The 18,560-nt window shown below is 38.3% G+C and overlaps 1 protein-coding gene across 12 annotated transcripts in view; it reads right to left on the bottom strand.

Annotated features, from left to right (window-relative positions):
* Positions 1-18,560, bottom strand: part of GHR (growth hormone receptor) — a 311,129-nt gene that overhangs the window by 97,907 nt on the left and 194,662 nt on the right.

Here is an 18,560-nt window from a genome sequence, read left to right as displayed (position 1 = left end):
TGATCCAGAGTTAGAATTGTTGTGTGTGAGTACTGATAACATGCCAGGCACTGTCTCAGATGCTGGGGGTATGAGAGTGAGGAAACTAGATGGAATTCTGCCTTTCTGACCCATGCTTTCATGTGTGTGTGTGTGTGTGCGCGCACATGTTTGTGTGCACCTGTGCACATGCATATGTGTACAAGAGAGAGAGAGCAGTAAGGTAGAGAGGTAGGGATAAGCAGTGCATAGATAAGCAAACAGATACATATTCCACAAATCAAGATAGAGATTAAGATGTGGGGAGAGGGACTGGCGCCGCGGCTCAATAGGCTAATCCTCCACCTTGCGGCGCCGGCACACCAGGTTCTAGTCCCGGTCCGGGCGCCAGATTCTGTCCCAGTTGCCCCTCTTCCAGGCCAGCTCTCTGCTATGGCCCGGGAGTGCAGTGGAGGATGGCCCAAGTGCTTGGGCCCTGCGCCTGAATGGGAGACCAGGAGAAGCACCTGGCTCCTGGCTTTGGATCAGCACAATGCGCCAGCCGCAGCGGCCATTGGAGGGTGAACCAACGGCAAAGGAAGACCTTTCTCTCTCTCTCTCTCTCTCACTGTCCACTCTGCCTGTCAAAAAAAAAAAAAAAAAAAAGATGTGGGGAAAGTGGCTCTTACAGAGATGAAAGTAGTATGGTAATGATCTATACAGATATTTTGTGGGAGGACACTGCAGCACATAGAAGCCAGTTTATATGTCCTGAGATGGGTTTGAGAAGTAGTGAGGAAGTGTGAATGGCAGAGTATAAGGAATAAGGGGAGAGTAGAAGGACTGGAGTTTGCAGAATTACATCACGTCAGATCTTTGCCATGGGGAGGACTTGTGGACTGCTCACCAGGCAGATTTCATAAAACAGACTTGAATGAGCTGGAGCTATTTTGCTGTCAGAGCTTGTTGTATATCCTCCCTCCCACTTTAATCCTTTACTCTAGTAATTGGGAATTGGGAGGTGCTAGCCAGTTTCCAACATTAATTTCTTTATATTCCCTTTAAATATATTTCTTTTTTTGGACAGGCAGAGTTAGAGAGAGAGACAGAGAGAAAGGTCTTCCTTTTCTGTTGGTTCACCCCCCAAATGGCCGGTACAGCTGGCCCGCTGCACTGATTCTAAGCCAGGAGCCAGGTACTTCTCCTGGTCTCCCATGCGGGTGCAGGGCCCAAGGACTTGGGCCATCCTCCACTGCCTCCCGGGCCACAGCAGAGAGCTGGACTGGAAGAGGAGCAACTGGGACAGAATCCGGTGCCTGGACTGGGATTAGAACCCGGTGTGCCGGCGCCGCAGGTGGAGGATTAGCCTAGTGAGCCACAGCACCGGCCTAAATGTATTCTTAACTCTAGATGAATGTGTGTCTGCTCACCATCTGGCACATTCCTGATTTTAGGTCCTTAATCATCTTGTACCATTCTCATTGCTGTCTCTAAAATAGGAAGAAGGAAAGAGAGAATTCCCATCTAGAGCACAGGGGAAATAACTCAGGAAATGCGATAATGCATATGAAGTGCTTAGCAGAATGTCTGGCACATAGTAAGTGCTTCAGATTCCGATCATCCATGAATTAATGGGAATTAACGGCATTTATTATATATGCTAATCTTATGACACTTAAGCGCTATGCTATATCTTGAAATATTTACTCTATATGAGTTTATTATGTTCTTGTCTTCTCAATTAGATGACAAGTCTGTTAAAAAGAGGAATCACATTTTATACTTTCTAAGACTATACACAGCAGGTCCTCAATAAACATCTGTAGTATGATGACTGTCTATCCTCTTAGCCCAATAACTTTTCTATTCAACTAATATCAACCAGATATTTTTGGTAACTAAAATTAGTTTACAGAATTCCAGTAGAAAGGTGTGTACATTTCAGATACATTTGTAATTTTTTTTTTGTTGTAAAGGAAATAAAAAGCTTTGTCAGAGTGTCTCTCAAATACTTGTCTTGAACATTTTAAATGCATTTTTTGAAGACCATTTTGGAAAGGAGTTGTAGCAACTCTGCTTTGTAGCTAACTGCTTCCAAAAACTATTTTGTGGTAGAAAATGGAAGCTCTAACAAAAAATGGATGGAGATGGATAAGGTGACAGTCCACCATAGACATGTGCCTTGGCACTAAGAATCTGATACTCATGTTTTGAACTTTGCCCTTTTTGTTGTACCTTTGTAGTTCATAGCTCTAGTGAGAAGCATAGCTTGTAGGTGTATAACTTAAATCTAAATCTAACTTTAGAGTTTTCAAAATGAACAATGAAATTTGGAGTCAAAATAGTCAATTGAATCACACAACATCATTTAAAATAGAAAATAACGCTGGGTGTGAATAAAAGTGTTATGCCACTTTTCTAGAAGGAATATATTTAAACTGAGAAGTAGCTATATCTCTTCATAGCTACAGGTCAGGCAAAGCCGTAAGGTTTAGAATATACAGTGTGCTTCTTTGCTTGAATTATGTTCAATGTGATGATGATATGATATAAACACTCAAAAGCCTTATTGATAATCCCTACGCGGCCACTGCTCTGGACTTAGATGCCTTGCACAGTGTGCCTTTGTGTCAGCCTGAAGGGGCATCCTGCCCATAGGCTTTTTGGCAAGACAGGGACACTGTATGGATTTAAGTGTTCCTTGATCGAATGTGGGAAAAAAAGCAGTTAGCCAAGATCTGAACAGAGTTTCTATTGTGCAGAGGCCAGGAGGTGAGGGAGGCTGGGGAGGACTACCATACAACTTCTGCTCTGCTCTACTTTCTGGTGGATGTAAGTTAAAAAGACTGACAAAGACACCTTTGGGTAGATGAGGCAAAGACTGGTAACAAGCTATTTCGGTATATAAAATTGTGTGTCCGTGTATACATATATAAGTGGTCTTCAAAAAGGTCACAGAAAACACATATGAAGAAAAAAAAACTATTCATGGATTTCAATGTCTTTTCACCAAAATAAACTTACCTCATAGTTATATTTTCCATAAACTTAAATGAATGTGTATGTGTTTAAAATGAACTTCCTAGCAGCAGCTAATACAAGTGAAGAGTGACCAAAATAATATTATGAACATTTAGATTACAATCAAGTCTTGAATGCTTTTAGTCTCTTGCCCTAAATTGCAAAGTCTGAATTGCTTAGTTTCTTTTTAAGAGAATGAGCAAGTAGAGAAAATGTATCTATAGAAGGCAGAAACAGCTGGATCACTAACATCATTTCAAGTGAAAACCATAACAGGATGTTTCTCTTCATAAAGAACAACACACACAAACACACACAAACTAAAATAAATCATTGGGAAAGTATACTCCACCTTGGGCTTCTTAGGAATTGTGCACCTAAAAACTTCTTCCCTATTCCTGGATCTTTTAAGTCCTTCTCTGAATGGCTGTCTACATGTCCTAAGTTGTCCATCTCTTTTGAATCCACTTAACTTGTGTTGTACTTCTCCACTAACCCTGTTCTTGTGATATCTAATAGTCCCTTCTCATTCTCATATTACTTAACTTTTATATTCAATTGACCCAGTAGTTCACTGCCTTTTAAAACATGCTCTGCACTTATCTTCCATGATGTCCACTTGGCTTGGTTTCTTTGTAACTCACTGCTACATAGTGTGGATATCAGTTGGGGTATCCCCCAAAGGCCTATCAATTAAAGGTTTGGTCTCCAAACTCTCATGTAAATGTTAATTGGTTAGTATTAATGGTTAATGAATTGAGGGTGGAGCTTAATCCAACAATATTGTTTGAATGTAGGGCCTTTCTGCTTGCATTTTTGTCTTCCTTCTGATAACTGACTAGATTGGACTAGCTTGTTGGGATGGAGCTCCCATTATCCAATCATGTGGCTTTAGGAGAGACGACATACAGTTGACTAGTGGGCTCCATTTGTTTACTTCCTGGCTTGCCATGTGATCATTCCTCTGCACATGTTCCATCATTGCCAGTTTCCAGACTTGCCAGAGGGCTGAAATGATGACACTTGCCTGATCTTGGACTGTGAACCTACAAAGCCATTTGGCAAAATAAACCTCTATCATGGGGTATCTGTTATAGCAAGTATAAAGCTAACACACTTATCAATTGCTCATTCTTGGTCTCTTATTGATTTCTTTTCCTTTGCCTGACCTCTAAATATTTCACTGACACAGAACTCTTTTCTATGCTCCACACATTTTTTTTCCCTGCAAAGGGAATTTTACGAAATCCTATGGTTCAAATACTATCTATATATTGATAGTTACAAACTTCTATTTTCCATCTGAGCCTTTCCATTGAATTTCAGACTCCAATCAGCTTATTCAACATCTTCACTCAATGTCTAATACATGTCTCTATCCAAACACAGAACTCTTGAGTAATCACTGACAAAATACATTCCTTCTTAACTCTTCACTATCACTGTAAATTGTTATACCATCAACTCAGAGAGTTAAGCCAAAAACCTATGTGTCATCTTTGTTTACTTTCCCTAACTCCTGTCCCCTCATTTATCCCAAGTTCTGACAGCTCCATCTCATTCCATTCACTTTGCTCCATTTCCTTTGCTATTATACCCCCAAGCTCCCAGAATCTCTGGCCTGAATTATGAAATAGATTTTTGTCTTTGCACATCCACTTTTGTCTCACTTTAATTAACTGACTTAAAGTATAAATCAGAACAAAACGTTAAGCTGGCTTAAAGTACAATATAAATCAGATCTTGTTACTTCACTATTTAAATTCTCCACTAGCTTCCCATGTAATCAAACTCTTGAATATGGCCATCAAGATACCTTGTGTTGTGATCATGGGTGGCTGTCTAGCCAGATTTCCTTTCCCCATCCCCGTCCCTAACAGAATCCTGATTTTGTTCAGGTCCGTCCCTCCCACAAGCAATTCGTGAGCTTGAGGAAAGCTGAACCAACCCACAGCTCCAAGTGTAGGTACGATTGGATGGAGGCTACTCCTACCCTCCTCTGAAGTGACTAATTCAAGAAGAGGATGTGACTCAAAGGGAATCTTGCTTGGGGCTTCTAGAAAATTTAAGAAAATGAAAGCTACAGAATGGCATTTTCTCCTTCCTTTATCTATTTCATCCCAGTCATGAAGATGAAGATGATGATATACCTAAGAGGACAAAGACAAGAAACCTTTGCCGAAATGAATATAGAGCCCCAGACTTAGTCCATCCTAAAGCCAGTCCTTCCTCTGGTTTTCTAAGAATGAGTTTGTTTCCTTATTACTTAAGTCATTTTAAGTTAGGCTTCCTGTTATTGTCCTTGTTCCTAACTGATGCATTACATGAATAGTCCTTGCTTACCTATTTTTCTTCTTGAGCCAAAGTCTTACGATTAAACCTCAGCCTTTAAACATGCCAATCCAGCCTCAGATTGTTGCTATTACTACCTGAATGATATTTGTGTGACTGGCTTAAATGGAATCTTCTGGACAATACTTTCTCTGACAAAGCAATCTGAAAGAGGCATCCGAATCCATTCTAGAACATTGCTAAGTTTTATTTATGTTATAGTTTTTATCCTTGTGTTGAGTTCTTTTATTGCTTATGTATATTTATGTCTGTTTTTCTATCTCCTTTCCACTAGAATATAAGATCTGGTAGAGCAAAAACTTATTTTCCTGGCATAAGTCAGGTATTCATAAATATTCGTTGAATGAGTAAATGTATGAATGAAGCCCTTGGTCCTGTGATAACGGGGCCCTTATCTACTTTCTGTGGTTACCTAAAACAGATTAAACAGCTGAAGGCTATGTGCTCTAAAGAAGTAATTACTTTCCTGGAAACTCGATAATAAATCTGTAAAATTAGCACCAAATGATTGGTTGCCAATTTGCTCCGCTGGGCATAAAAGGCTGTTAAAACAAGCAGTATCTACGAAAACAAAGAGCTGTCAATCTAAAAAAAAAAGTAGTTAATAACTTTTCCCTATCCCCAGCACTGGTACAATCACGATTTTCTTTCCTTTTAAAATTTTTATGTATTTATTTTAATTTTATTTGAAAGACAGAGAGATAGGGACATACAGGGAGACATACATAGAGAGGTTTCCAACCTGCTGATTCTTTTCCCAAATGCCTGCATCTGCCAGGTCTGGGCCAGGCCAAAGCCAGGAATCCAGAACTCAATCACATGGGTGGCAGGGACCCAAGTACCTGAGTCAACATTTGCTGCCTCTCAGGATGGGCATTAGCAGGAAGCTGGACTGAAGAGGAAGAGCTGGGGCTCTAACCAGGCAGTTAGCCAGGTAGTCAAGCGTACCGTGATAAATGCTTGTCACCATCACTGCTCTCTTCAACTCCAAGACTTAAATTCTGGATTATGACTTTTTCCTTTTCCTAGTAGTTGTTAGAACAGGTAATTATCTCTTTCTTTGCTTCTTAATGTTTCTTAGACTCCTCTCTTCCTCTCTTTCCCAATCAAACTTCCCTAAGGAGTTTTGCTTCTTCACCCATGCCTTTTTCCAAAACCTTCTGTTTTTGATCCTGTGTAGGGATTCTAGACCACTATTTGTAATCCTGCTGTACTGATCTTCCTAAAATACCATTTTCATTCTGCCACACCTCTGCTATGGACTCAATGTCACCCTTCACCTGCTGCATGAAGTCCAAATTCTTTATTCAAAGTCCTTCTGCAGAAGTGCATGACTTATCCTCCAACTTCTTTCCTAGCACTTGCTAATACAGGCACATGCTTCAAACAACAAAACATCCTTAACAATGTGAGCCTGTGTTCTCTCTGCTGTCTCTTAAGCTTCTGATCGTCATCCCTCCTCTTGGTTTGAAACAGTCCAATCATCCCTTCCCAAGCAAAATCTACAACTCCTTGGATAACACCTTTCCTTCATAAAACCTTCCCTGACATTGGCTCATTCTGACTATTTCTGAGATGTCACTACTACTGTTGAAATGGACACTCATGTTCTCCATCAGTGATTTTTTTCAGATAGACGGTAAGGAGGAATATGGAATGAAAATTATTTTCATACAGTTACTACCATTAGGGTAATCTCTCCAAACAGGAAATGTGATCATGTGTACATTGTAAATTAGTAGCCTAATGGTGTCAGAGGTCACTATGACTTCAAAAAATGTTATAGGGGGTCACATTACAATGTGGATTATTTGTCATATATTTCTCCAATAATTAGAATTTTGCTAAAGCTTCTAGGAAATAAATAAATTCTGCTTTTCAACTTTGGGCATTTTCTCCCAATATTGGCACCCTTAGCTATAGATTAGAACTACTAAAACTTATAGTCATGTAATTGTCTTTAGTGAAAACTTACTAAATATGTTTATTTTTATAAAAATTTATATAGTGGGGTGTAGCCTTACAAGTTAATCTCTCCTATTTCTTGGGCTTAACCATAGTATTACCTGTTACTATTCAACATCAGAGTCACCTATAATTGTAAGTAGATGATATATCTATGTTGTTTGAAAAATGTCTTCTTTAAATACATTTTTGATAATGAAAAGTATTGTGATGATAAGTTGTCTCTAATTATTTCAGTCAAAACATTTATAGTAAGCATTTTCAAAATGCTTAGCTCTTTCCTAGGTTAGGGCTAAGGACATGTAAGGAAGACACGATTCCTGGGCTTAGAAGTTATTCTAGTCAGGGGGCAAAACGAATAGAGCAGATCCCACTAGAGGTTCTGAAGGGCTAAATACTGAGAACTAGCTTCCGCAAGAGTTCTGGAAGTGGAAAAGGGTACATTTCTGCTGACAGTTTCTATAATTAGCAACATGAAAACAAACTTTCTGTAATTAGTAACATGAAAACACATGGAAGTATAAAGTTCACCAGTAAAGCTGTGGAAAATACTTTCTCTTCAGTATTTTTTTTTTTTTTTTGCTGTGGAGTTTAAAAACCTTTAGGGGCGCATGCTTGTAAACAGTTCATACTTAAATTGCATGCAAAGCAGGTATGCATTTTCTGCATGTCACTAGATTGTCAAGAAAATATTACATTGTTCTATTTCTCTAAATTTGAGGTCTGACTCTGAGCTTTCTCAACTGTTACATGTTGGAGGGATTTTCAATTTCAGGTACCACTTTAGTTCTGTTTCCTGCTCCTGGGTCAAGGCAGGGTCTTTGGAGATTGTACAGTGAGATAAACATTCCCAAAACAAACAAATGAACTCGAGAGTTTTTCTTTTCCTTAGGTCCCAACTCCCCTTAACTCCAAAGATACTCCCCCTCCTCTCATTATGTATAAGCAAACCTAGGAAGAAAAGTCCTGGTGTAGACCTGCAAACACCCAAGCCAAGAGAATAAAAAGATTTGTCAAGAACAAAGCACAAATGAATGCATCAATAAATACTCTTGTCACATCTGAACTGTAAATGACTAGTGTTCACTTTCCATTCAAATTGAATGCTTCAGAATGGCTGAGAGCATATTTTCATGATTATTTTCTTGGAATTGTAACCTGGAGTAGAAAAATAATTTGTGCTGTATGCAAAATTTGTTTCCTATGTCCTACAGAGCTTGCTGCTCAAAATAGTGTGGTCAATGGACCAGCAGTATAAGCCTGTTGGAAACAGACTCTTAGGCCCTACCCTGGACCTTTAGAACCAAAATTTGGGTTGTAACATATTCCCCACATGATTCACATGTACTTTTACATCTGAAAAACACTCCTCATGGTGTTTTTCTCTGCTTTCTTTTCCACCTCTCGAACACAAGGCATCATCCTAGCATTTCTTATAGATCCTATTAAAAAAAAAAAAAACCTTCCAAGTTAATTACAAAAGAGGTTTCTTTTTGTTCTGCAACATTTGGATGAAAACTGTGTCACATCTGGGATTAAGTAATAAATGACTTCCAATGAGAAGAAAGTTCACAATTGACTTTTGCAGAGAACAAAACATAGCTACGCTGTGGTTCTAAATTTATACCGCTAATTTTACTAAATTGGGGATGGAGGGACTTCTGAGCTGGGACCACTAAGCTGTAATTTGAGAAATGAAAGGCCAGCATTTGGTCCAGGTCCCAAACACAGCTTACGGATGGCTTACTCCAGACAGCAAGAAGCTGTCCTTTGAGCCAGGATACAAGTAGCCTTCAAAAGTCATTAGACTTGTGAAACCTCTATTTGGTCTATAAAATTTGCACTTGGCTCAACTGTTCACATTTTACAATGCCAGTTTATTTTCTAACCAGATATTCTTTTCCCCTAAAGTCCCTAACTTTAGTAGGCTGTGTAACAGGAATATTTCCCTATTGCCAATACCCTAATTCTTCCCCACCTTCTACCCTAGTAGGGATTGATCAAAGAATAAAAACAGATTCAGTTAACATTTTATATAATTTCTACATTTCATGGCATTGAGATGTACCAATCATTCCTTTTGTCTACTTTTGTGTAGCTAAAGTAACAGTTCTTAAGGCAATGCCAGTCAAATCACTGAAATAATTTACAAGTTATTTTCTCCTGTCTTTTGAAGTTAAACTCTCCAACTTATGCAGCATCTCATAGTGGTGACTGAGATAGAGCATTAACTATCCAAGGGAATATTTTGTTTGTTCATTTCATATAAACATGTATCAGGTGGTTGTTATGTGTTTAATCAGTCATCATAGATTAAGAATACAAGAGAAAGGTGTATAAGAAGCATAAGGCAAGCCCTTTCCTCAACAGATTACAGCTTAATTGGAGAGGCCAGATGGAGCAGAGAGTTTAACACTGTGCAACAACAATAAGGATCCATCTGAATTAACAAGTACTACTAAAGGAGCTTCCCAAAACATTTCCCAGTGAGTTACTAACTAGGTGAGTGACGTAGTAATGCTAAAACGGTACAGTCAGAAGTATTATCATACATTTATATTGACCCTGAAACAGCTCTATCTAAATAACTGAAAGGAAATAATTTCTCCTATGGAAGAGCAATTTAGAAATGATTCCCTGCATTTTGTGAATAAACGAGGCTTAATTTGCAGGCTTATGTAGACAGTAGTGGAGATTTACTGGTCTACATTGCATGCTGGGTAGGCTGAGAGTATCTGACCGGGGTTATTACAGACAACAGTGTTTGTGAAGGGCAGAGCCCGGGAGTCAGATGGAAATCGCCTCTAAAAGGTAAGGTTCTCACTCTGAGGGAAAGCACAGTCCTATACCCAATCCAGGAGACACAAAGGTCTTCCTACAACTTAATTAAATCAAACGGCTTGAACTGGAATTACTTTAAATATTTAACAGTTTTACAATAATATTAATCTAAAATAAACAACAAATCCTTGCAAGATAACATAAGAATATATGAGTAAAAATTATATGACCTCGGTGATGTCCTGATTTGGAAATCAGAACTCAGCAGTTAGTAAACACTGTCCTTAGTAGGGTCTTCCCATTATCGTTCCTTATCATTAATGTTGCCTGGTAGAATCATCATCTGATTTTGCACTATTAAGTCAAAAACATTCTACAGTTTCGGCCTCCATCCAAGGAAGGTTTTCAAATTTTTTTTAAAAAAAATCGAAATACCAGAAAAGAATTTTATCTTTGCCCATGGGTCTGAATTTGTGAAGGAAGTAAACATTTCTAAAGAGTTTCCAATATTAATCCTCCATGTTTGGAAAATCTCCTATTATTTGTGAAAGTTACTAACATTATAACAAAACTAGATGGCTTTCCCAACATCCTTACTGGCAGAACATTTCTGAGAAATAGGATGTCTGTAACTTTAGGTCAAATCAATGACACAGCTCATCCTCTAAGAGACTTATATTGAGTTCCTACTTTTTTTGTTTCCATAAATCATAACACTATGGAAAGGTCATACCGACATCTGCCTAAAACTGCTTTTGGAACGGAACCAAGAGGCATTTGTCCAGTAATGAGACTGAGGCTAATTCTCTGTGCTGATGCCCATATTTGAAAATTTTCAGTCAGCCCACCTTAAAGGAAGCAGATAATGTAGTGTTTCTCTAGCAATCCATAGTCATTTTAAAATCAACATACCAAAAATTTATGGACTAGTCCTAATATCTGTGGCCCTTAACAGAAACATTTATGTTTCCTTTTCATGATTTCCCATTCCTGTTGCCTCCTTTACTATTCTTATCTTATCTCTAGCTCTTTTGTGCTTCATCCATCATTCCAGATAATAATTTATCACAACATTTAAGCATATTTCATTCTCCAACTAAATAATAAAATGACACGAATCAATTTGTTCCTTACTGTATCACCTCATTTTTATCACCTCACTTGGACATTTAAACAATTTTAATATTCAGCAGGCAGAAGGGGAATATTATGTGACTTCACTCTGGACAATTCCATGGGTACACAGATACTTAATTTGAACAATAATATCAGTTGACATTCAACAATCATTTTTCATGGGTTAAGTGTCATATTTTAAAATCATTATAAAGATGATCTCATTCAACTGATGAATTAAAACTGTAATGTGAGTACTTTTTAAAAAATTAAATGATAAGTTTATTGTGGGACAAGAAAAGTTTTGAAACCCATGTAGTTATTTCATAATATGTATTTTCTATGATATTTTCAAAAACCCCTTGTATTTACAAAGATTGAGACAATGGGTAGAAAGCAGTTGAAGAATAAGTAAATAAAACAGTACTGATATATCACTCAGCCAGATTTTCTCCTAAAACTTGTGAAAATATGAAAAAATATATATGCATATAGCATAACAGATATATTATAAAATATAACAATAGATATATAATGCTACATTAATTGTTGAATGCATATTAATAGATTTTCAAATATATGATAAATGAATGAGGTCTTATCCTGAAGGAATCTACAGTTAATTCCAACAAGATAAATGATCTTATCTACTTATTTGCTTCAAGTTGTGGCTCAGAAATCTATGGCTATGAAATTGATACTTTCCAACTGTTACACGAAATCTCCATTTTCTTCTATAATTCTGGAAAGTGTCAAAAAGGTGAACTTGCACTGAGTGGCACACTGTTCATTCATTCAAGAAGTATTTGGAGGATGCTAACAGGAAGTGTTATGCTAGATTCTGAGATAAAGAAGAAATGACTTAACCTTCCAAAATCTTACAGTCTGCTAGTAGGCAAACACATAGGCACCATAGTCTACAACACATTATGTGATACAGAAGATAAGACAACAAAGGGCTAAGGATGATCATGAGTTCAACAAAGAGAGTCAAGAAAGACTGAGTGAAAATCATGGTGATGTCTTGAAGATGATGGAATTTGTACCTGCAGGGCTAAACTCTATGGAACTCTATTCTCTTCATCATTCAAGTTCCAGCTGAAATGTCATTTCTTCCTTGAAAACTCATCTGTTTATAAAACTCTTATCCAGTTTTTCAAAACATCCTGTTCTTTTGAGACTCTTACATGGTTTGTAAGCATGCCTTAAAATCTCTTAGTTGTCTGTTCCCCTCCTAGTTTAAAAGCTCTAAGAAGTCAGAAAGCACATTTTCTTTGTCCACTAACACATACTCAGTTCCTCCACCATGGGCAGGACTCAGTAAATATATGCTACTAAATGAATTTTGGTTGAATAGAAGAGTATAAGCAAGTGAGAGCAATTTAGGAAAAAGCAAATCATCGAAATGAGTTAACTATATATTGTAACATGCAGCGGTAATTAAGATCAGAAAGAAATGTTGGAGGGGGCTAATGCTGTGGCATAGTGGGTAAAGCTGCTGCTCGTAATGTTGGCATCCTATCTGGGTTCTGGTTCATGTCTCAGCTGCTCCACTTCTGATCTAGCTCCCTGCTAATGGCCTAGAAAAAGCAACAGAAGATGGCTCAAGCTATTGTGCTCCCACCATCCATGTTGAGACCTGGATGAGGCTGATGGCTCCTAACTTCGGCCTGGCCCAGCCCAGGAAGTTGAGGCCACTTGGAGAGTGAACCAGCAGACAGAAGTTCTCTCTCTCTCTCCTTCTCTCTCTGTAACTCTTTCAAATAAATAAATAAATCCTTTTTTTTTAAAGGTGGGTCTAGATTGTTCAGGACTCTGAACTTTAGGCTAAGGTAATTTGGACATTTTAAAAAAGCTATATTTATTTTTCTCAAAGGCATATTTACCTAGGAGGCAGAATGACAGAGAGTGGGTAATAAACACAGAAAAGCATCCTCCATTTGCTGGTTCACCCTCCAAATGCCCACAATAGCCATGGGTAGGCTAGACCAAAGCCAGGAGCCAGGAACTCCATCTGAGTCTCCCACTTGGGTACAGGAACTCAAGTACTTGGGCCATTGGCTGCCTCCCAGCACATTACAAGGAAAGCTGGATGGGAAATGGAGAAGCCAAGACCTGGACCAGGCCATCTGTGGATATGGGATGCAAGTATCCCAAGAAGTAGCTTAATTTGTTGCACAATAATGTCCATCACTAAAACTTCTAGTTTTTAAAGCCAGTCTTCATTTTATTTTTCTAGGGATGTATTTTTAAAGGAATTTATTAATATGTAAGATTCTCAGGGTCACAGCAAATGCAAGACAATTATTATACAATTCGCATCAATTGCCATGTTAATATTCTATTAATACAAAGAGAATAGATTCAATGTAGCTAATAGAAACATTCTAGAATATAATGAAACTTCTCTCCCTCCATTATTCTCCCCTCTATTTCTCTCCCTCCTTCTTCCTTTCTTTCTCTCTTTCTTTCTTTCATTTAGTTTTTGATATAAAATATTTTTAATTTACATTATAGTCAAAGGCCGTGGCTCCCTTGGTTAATCCTCCGCCTGTGATGCCTGCATCCCATATGGGCTCAGGGTTCTAGTCCCAGTTGCTCCTCTTTCAGCTCTCCGCTGTGGCCCGGGAGGGCAGTGGAGGATGGCCCAGGTACTTGGGCTCCTGCACCCATATGGGAGACCAGGAAGAAGCACCTGGTTCCTGGCTTCAGATCGGTGCAGCGTTGGCCGTAGCAGCCATTTGGGGGGTGAACCAATGGAAGGAAGACCTTTCTCTCTGTCTCTCCCTCTCACTGTCCACTCTGCCTGTCAAATAAATAAAAAAAATTACATTATAGTCAAAGGCTTTGTGTCCTACTAAGTAAAAAGTTCAACAAGAGAAAAGTAAAAAGACCTTATTCAACAGGAATATAGGCAAGTTCTATAAAGAATAATCCAATGAAAAGATGGACTTTTTAAAATTTAAATGCAGTAGTCCTATTTTTTCCAACCATAAATTCAGATACACTGTGTATACACATGGGCCAGTGGGACTATCTCTAAAAGGACTGTCTCAACAAGCCTGATGTGCAGGATCACCTGTATAATGGCAAGTAGAAACACTAAAAATTCCTTGAGAGGAAATCATGAAATAGTTGAGATATAGAAAACAACATGAATGTTATACTATATAAAAGGCCTTTGTTAACCCATTCTTCATCTGGAAAATAACACAGCATTTCCATATTTTGCCAGCACAAGCCACTGCCTCCAAAATGTTCAGTGGCAACTGTGGCAGCCATGAAAACACAACCGTCAGATATCCTATGGAATGGAGAGTAATTGCTTTATGCCCTTAACTGCTATGCTCTCAAATAAACCCAGACAACAATTTAGCATGGCAAGGACAGAAAAGGATGTCTATTCCTAGGAGACTGGGGATTCCTCAGTCAAAATGAGTTGGGTTTGGAAACTTCCCACCAGCTGTAGCACTGCTCTGCTAAGGCTTTTCCTCTTTCATTTCTATCTTTCTTTTCTCTTGCCCTCCTTCCCTTCCTCTTCTCCACAGGGGCCAGGTCTGCATTGCAGTCTGACAACTCTTGTAGCTTCCTCCAGCTTCCTCCCTATTCTCTCTCACAGGCATTTCCTCTAATAATTCTCTTGCATGTTTGATTTTCCAGTAAATGTCTCCCAAGTCTGAATCTCAGAAACCCAGGCTAACATAGTAACCAAACCACACTCTCCCCGAATCCCAGTATCTTGAGAAAACAAAATGATTTCCATTAGTCAGTCACTAGCTAGCTGGCTGCTAAAGAGATCTGAGAACAGTGGATAATAAAATTATGGAGCACTTAACTTTGTTTTCTAGGTGTGGAGTGCACATACAGGGTAAAGAGGCTGGCAGGCTTTGCAATAAAATGAGACTCTCGAGGACTTAGAGGGGTTCACACTCAGGCTGGCTTCATTGCCAAGGTGCTGCTTGCTCGGAAGGTGCCAGAGGCTGGAAGAATATGGCTGGCCCTGCCATACCAAACTCTGGCTTTTCATGTGCTTTTTATTATACACTCCTTACATTTCCTCAATATACTTGTGTTTTGGGGCTGATTTTCTTCATTCAGACTTTCCTTTCTGCTCTATGACAAATGAATGAAAAAAGAAGAGTAATTCCTATTGCACACTTATAAAGTTCTGCTTCTTGCCATTCAAAGGCCTTCCTGAAAGGCTTGACTGTCAAGAGCCTTTAATGCTTCCCAAATTACAATTTAAAACTGTGTTTGCATCTTAGTGGCAATCACTGAGGCCCTTTGATCTTTCAAGGTTTTCATAGTCACTGGACAATTTTTTTCCTGCTCTTGAGCATTGTACCCAATGACAGAGAACACAAAGTTATAGTTGTCTTTGAATATAAAAAAAAAAGTTGAAATTTTAAATTATATATTTTGCAGTGTTAGTTTTAAGAAAGTAAAAATGACTGTGTTCATAATAAAATGGAAATGAATCAGACTAATTTGATGTCCTTATGCTTTATGAATTTATTTCCTTTTTTTTGAATCTTTTATCTAGAATCTGCCGTGCTTATGAAACAGTCAGGATAGCCTGTCCCTTTTCTTTAGCTTTTCCAAGAAGTTCTTTTGGGCAAATGCCATTAGGTTTGCTACCCAGCAGCCAGAAACCAAAGTGCCCGACCCTAAGCTAGCCCAGGATTAGGTAACACAGCTAAGGTATCTCCATTACCCTTCTATATGCTCACCTTCCAACATGGATTGCAACAGGAGGTGCATGTGACCACGTTCTGACTAAAGAAACTTAAGTGAAAGTTGGGTGAGGAGTTCAGAAAAACTTTTAGAAAGCTTACAAAATGAACACTTGCAGAATAGCTCACTAATAACTACCTCTTTGAACTTGATACCTTGAACATATATGTGGTGCCCCCAGTTTCAGCTGCCATTTAGCCATCATAGATTAACAATCACGAATCCAAACAAGCCAATACACTAGAGGGTGACAGAAATCCAGAAAGAACTGGAGATCTTGATGACATCCTTAAACTGCTAACTAAATCTGAGACCACTTATTTCTAACTTTATTTTTAAGTGAGCAGTAAGTGTCCATATGGCTAAGTCACTGCTTAGTGGGTTATTTTATTGCCTGCACAAAAAAAAAAAAAAAAGAGTTCTAATTGATATGGATTCCTTTCCTCATTGCTGCATTTTGAGTCCTCCTTCCCTGACTTTCCCTAGAACTCTTCTCTAGCAACTATTTTTCTAATCAGTTTTATCCTTTGCTGGGTCAAAACATCCTTGCTTTTGTTAACAGGGGCTTGTTCAGCTTCAACTAGCAGATAACATCTACACTCACAATCATCTTTTAGAAAATCTATTGTCTTGGTTTATGAACATTTCTCCAGAACAATTTCTTGATGAGAAACATGCCTGTAAGTGAATGCCAGATAATGCATTGTTGTGTTTAAAGTTGGGTACTTAATAATTTGCTTTTCATTATAGTTTTTGTTCTGCTGTTCCAGAGTCTGCTACTTGAGACATCAAAAACAAGAGACTGTTTACTGAGCTGTTCTTGTTCAAAGACACCACCAGGACACTTCATATCTGTAGTTAAGATCAATCTCATCATCTGAGTTTAAGACATACTTAGCAATGTGAATATATCAACACTTCACAATGTGAGCTCCAAACAAACAGAAACAAATGAACAAAATGCCACCCCAAGGATCATACATTTCTAAACAAAAATGTAGTCTTCTATACTTGTGGGTTAGTTTCAATTTGTAGATTCTCGAGAAATATTGGTGGCCCTTAGTTTCTAAGAGAGGTAGAATTTCCATGGAGAAAATTTTCATCTCAAAATGTTTTATATAATTGTATGCTATATATCCTTCTTAAACATTGGTTTGACAAAGATACAAAACAAAGCTTGATAAAAATATATGTATTTTAGTTTTTTCCCAGAAACTGCTATTTAAGGAATACAAACTTAATGCTTTTCATAAATACAACTTTAGGAATATAGTGATTCTTCTGCATACCCGCCCTCCAATCCACACTCTCACCCCTCTTCTTCCTCTCTTTTCTATTCTCACTCTTATTTTTTACTAAGATCTATTTTCAATCAACTTTATACACATATGATTAACTCTATATAGTTCAACAAATTGTATGGCAAAAAAAAACCCTTAACAGTCAAGGCAACGGCTGTTCAAAGTCATTGCATCTTGAAGCGCTAATTTCATTTCTATAGATTGCCTTCTAGATGCTCTTAGTTATCACAGATAAGGGAGAACATATGGTATTTGTCTCTTGGGACTGGATTATTTATTTATTTATTTATTTTTATAATTGGGTAAAGGTTTATTGGACTTCTGTTATTTTTTTAAACTATTATTTAATGAATATAAATTTCCAAAGTACAGCTTATGGATTACAATGGTTTCCCCCCCATACCGTCCCTCCCACCCACAACCCTCCCCTCTCCCACTTCCTCTCCCCTTCCATTCACATCAAGATTCATTTTCGATTCTCTTTATATACAGAAGATCAGTTTAGCATACATTAAGTAAAGATTTCAACAGTTTGCTCCCACACAGAAACATAAAGTGAAACATACTGTTTGAATACTAGTTATAGCATTAAATCTCAATGTACAGCACACTAAGGACAAAGATCCTACATGAGGAGTAAGTGCACAGTGACTCCTGTTGTTGACTTTACCAATTGACACTCTTGTTTATGGCATCAGTAATCACCCTAGGCTCTTGTCATGAGCTGCCAAGGCTATGGAAGCCCCCTGAGTTCACCGACTCTGATCATATTTAGAAAAGGCCATGGTCAAAGTGGAAGTTTTCTCCTCCCTTCAGAGAAAGGTACCTCCTTCTTTGATGACCCGTTCTTTCCACTGGGATCTCACTGGTGGAGATCTTTCATGTAGGTTTTTTTTTTTTCCCTCCCCAGAGTGTCTTGGCTTTCCATGCCTGAAATACTCTCATGGGCTTTTCAGCCAGATCCGCATGCCTTAAGGGCTGAATCTGAGGCCAGAGTGCTGTTTAGGACATCTGCCATTCTATGGGTCTGCTGTGTATCTCACTTCCCATGTTGGATTGTTCTCTCCCTTTTTGATTCTATCAGCTAGTATTTGCAGACACTATTCTTGTTTATGTGATCCCTTTGGTTCTTAGTCCTATCATTATGATCAATTGTGAACAGAACTTGATCACTGGGACTAGTGAGATGGCATTGGTACATGCCACCTTGATGGGATTGAATTGGAATCCCCTGGTATGTTTCTAACTCTACCGTTTGAGGTAAGGCAGCTTGAGCATGTCCTGAATTGCACATCTCTTCCTTCTCTTATTCCCACTCTTATATTTAACAGC

This window comes from Oryctolagus cuniculus, chromosome 14 (assembly GCF_964237555.1).
Source record: "Oryctolagus cuniculus chromosome 14, mOryCun1.1, whole genome shotgun sequence".
Taxonomy (NCBI): domain Eukaryota; kingdom Metazoa; phylum Chordata; class Mammalia; order Lagomorpha; family Leporidae; genus Oryctolagus; species Oryctolagus cuniculus.
Note: the sequence above shows the minus strand (reverse complement) of the source record. Positions and strands in the feature narration are given on the sequence as shown.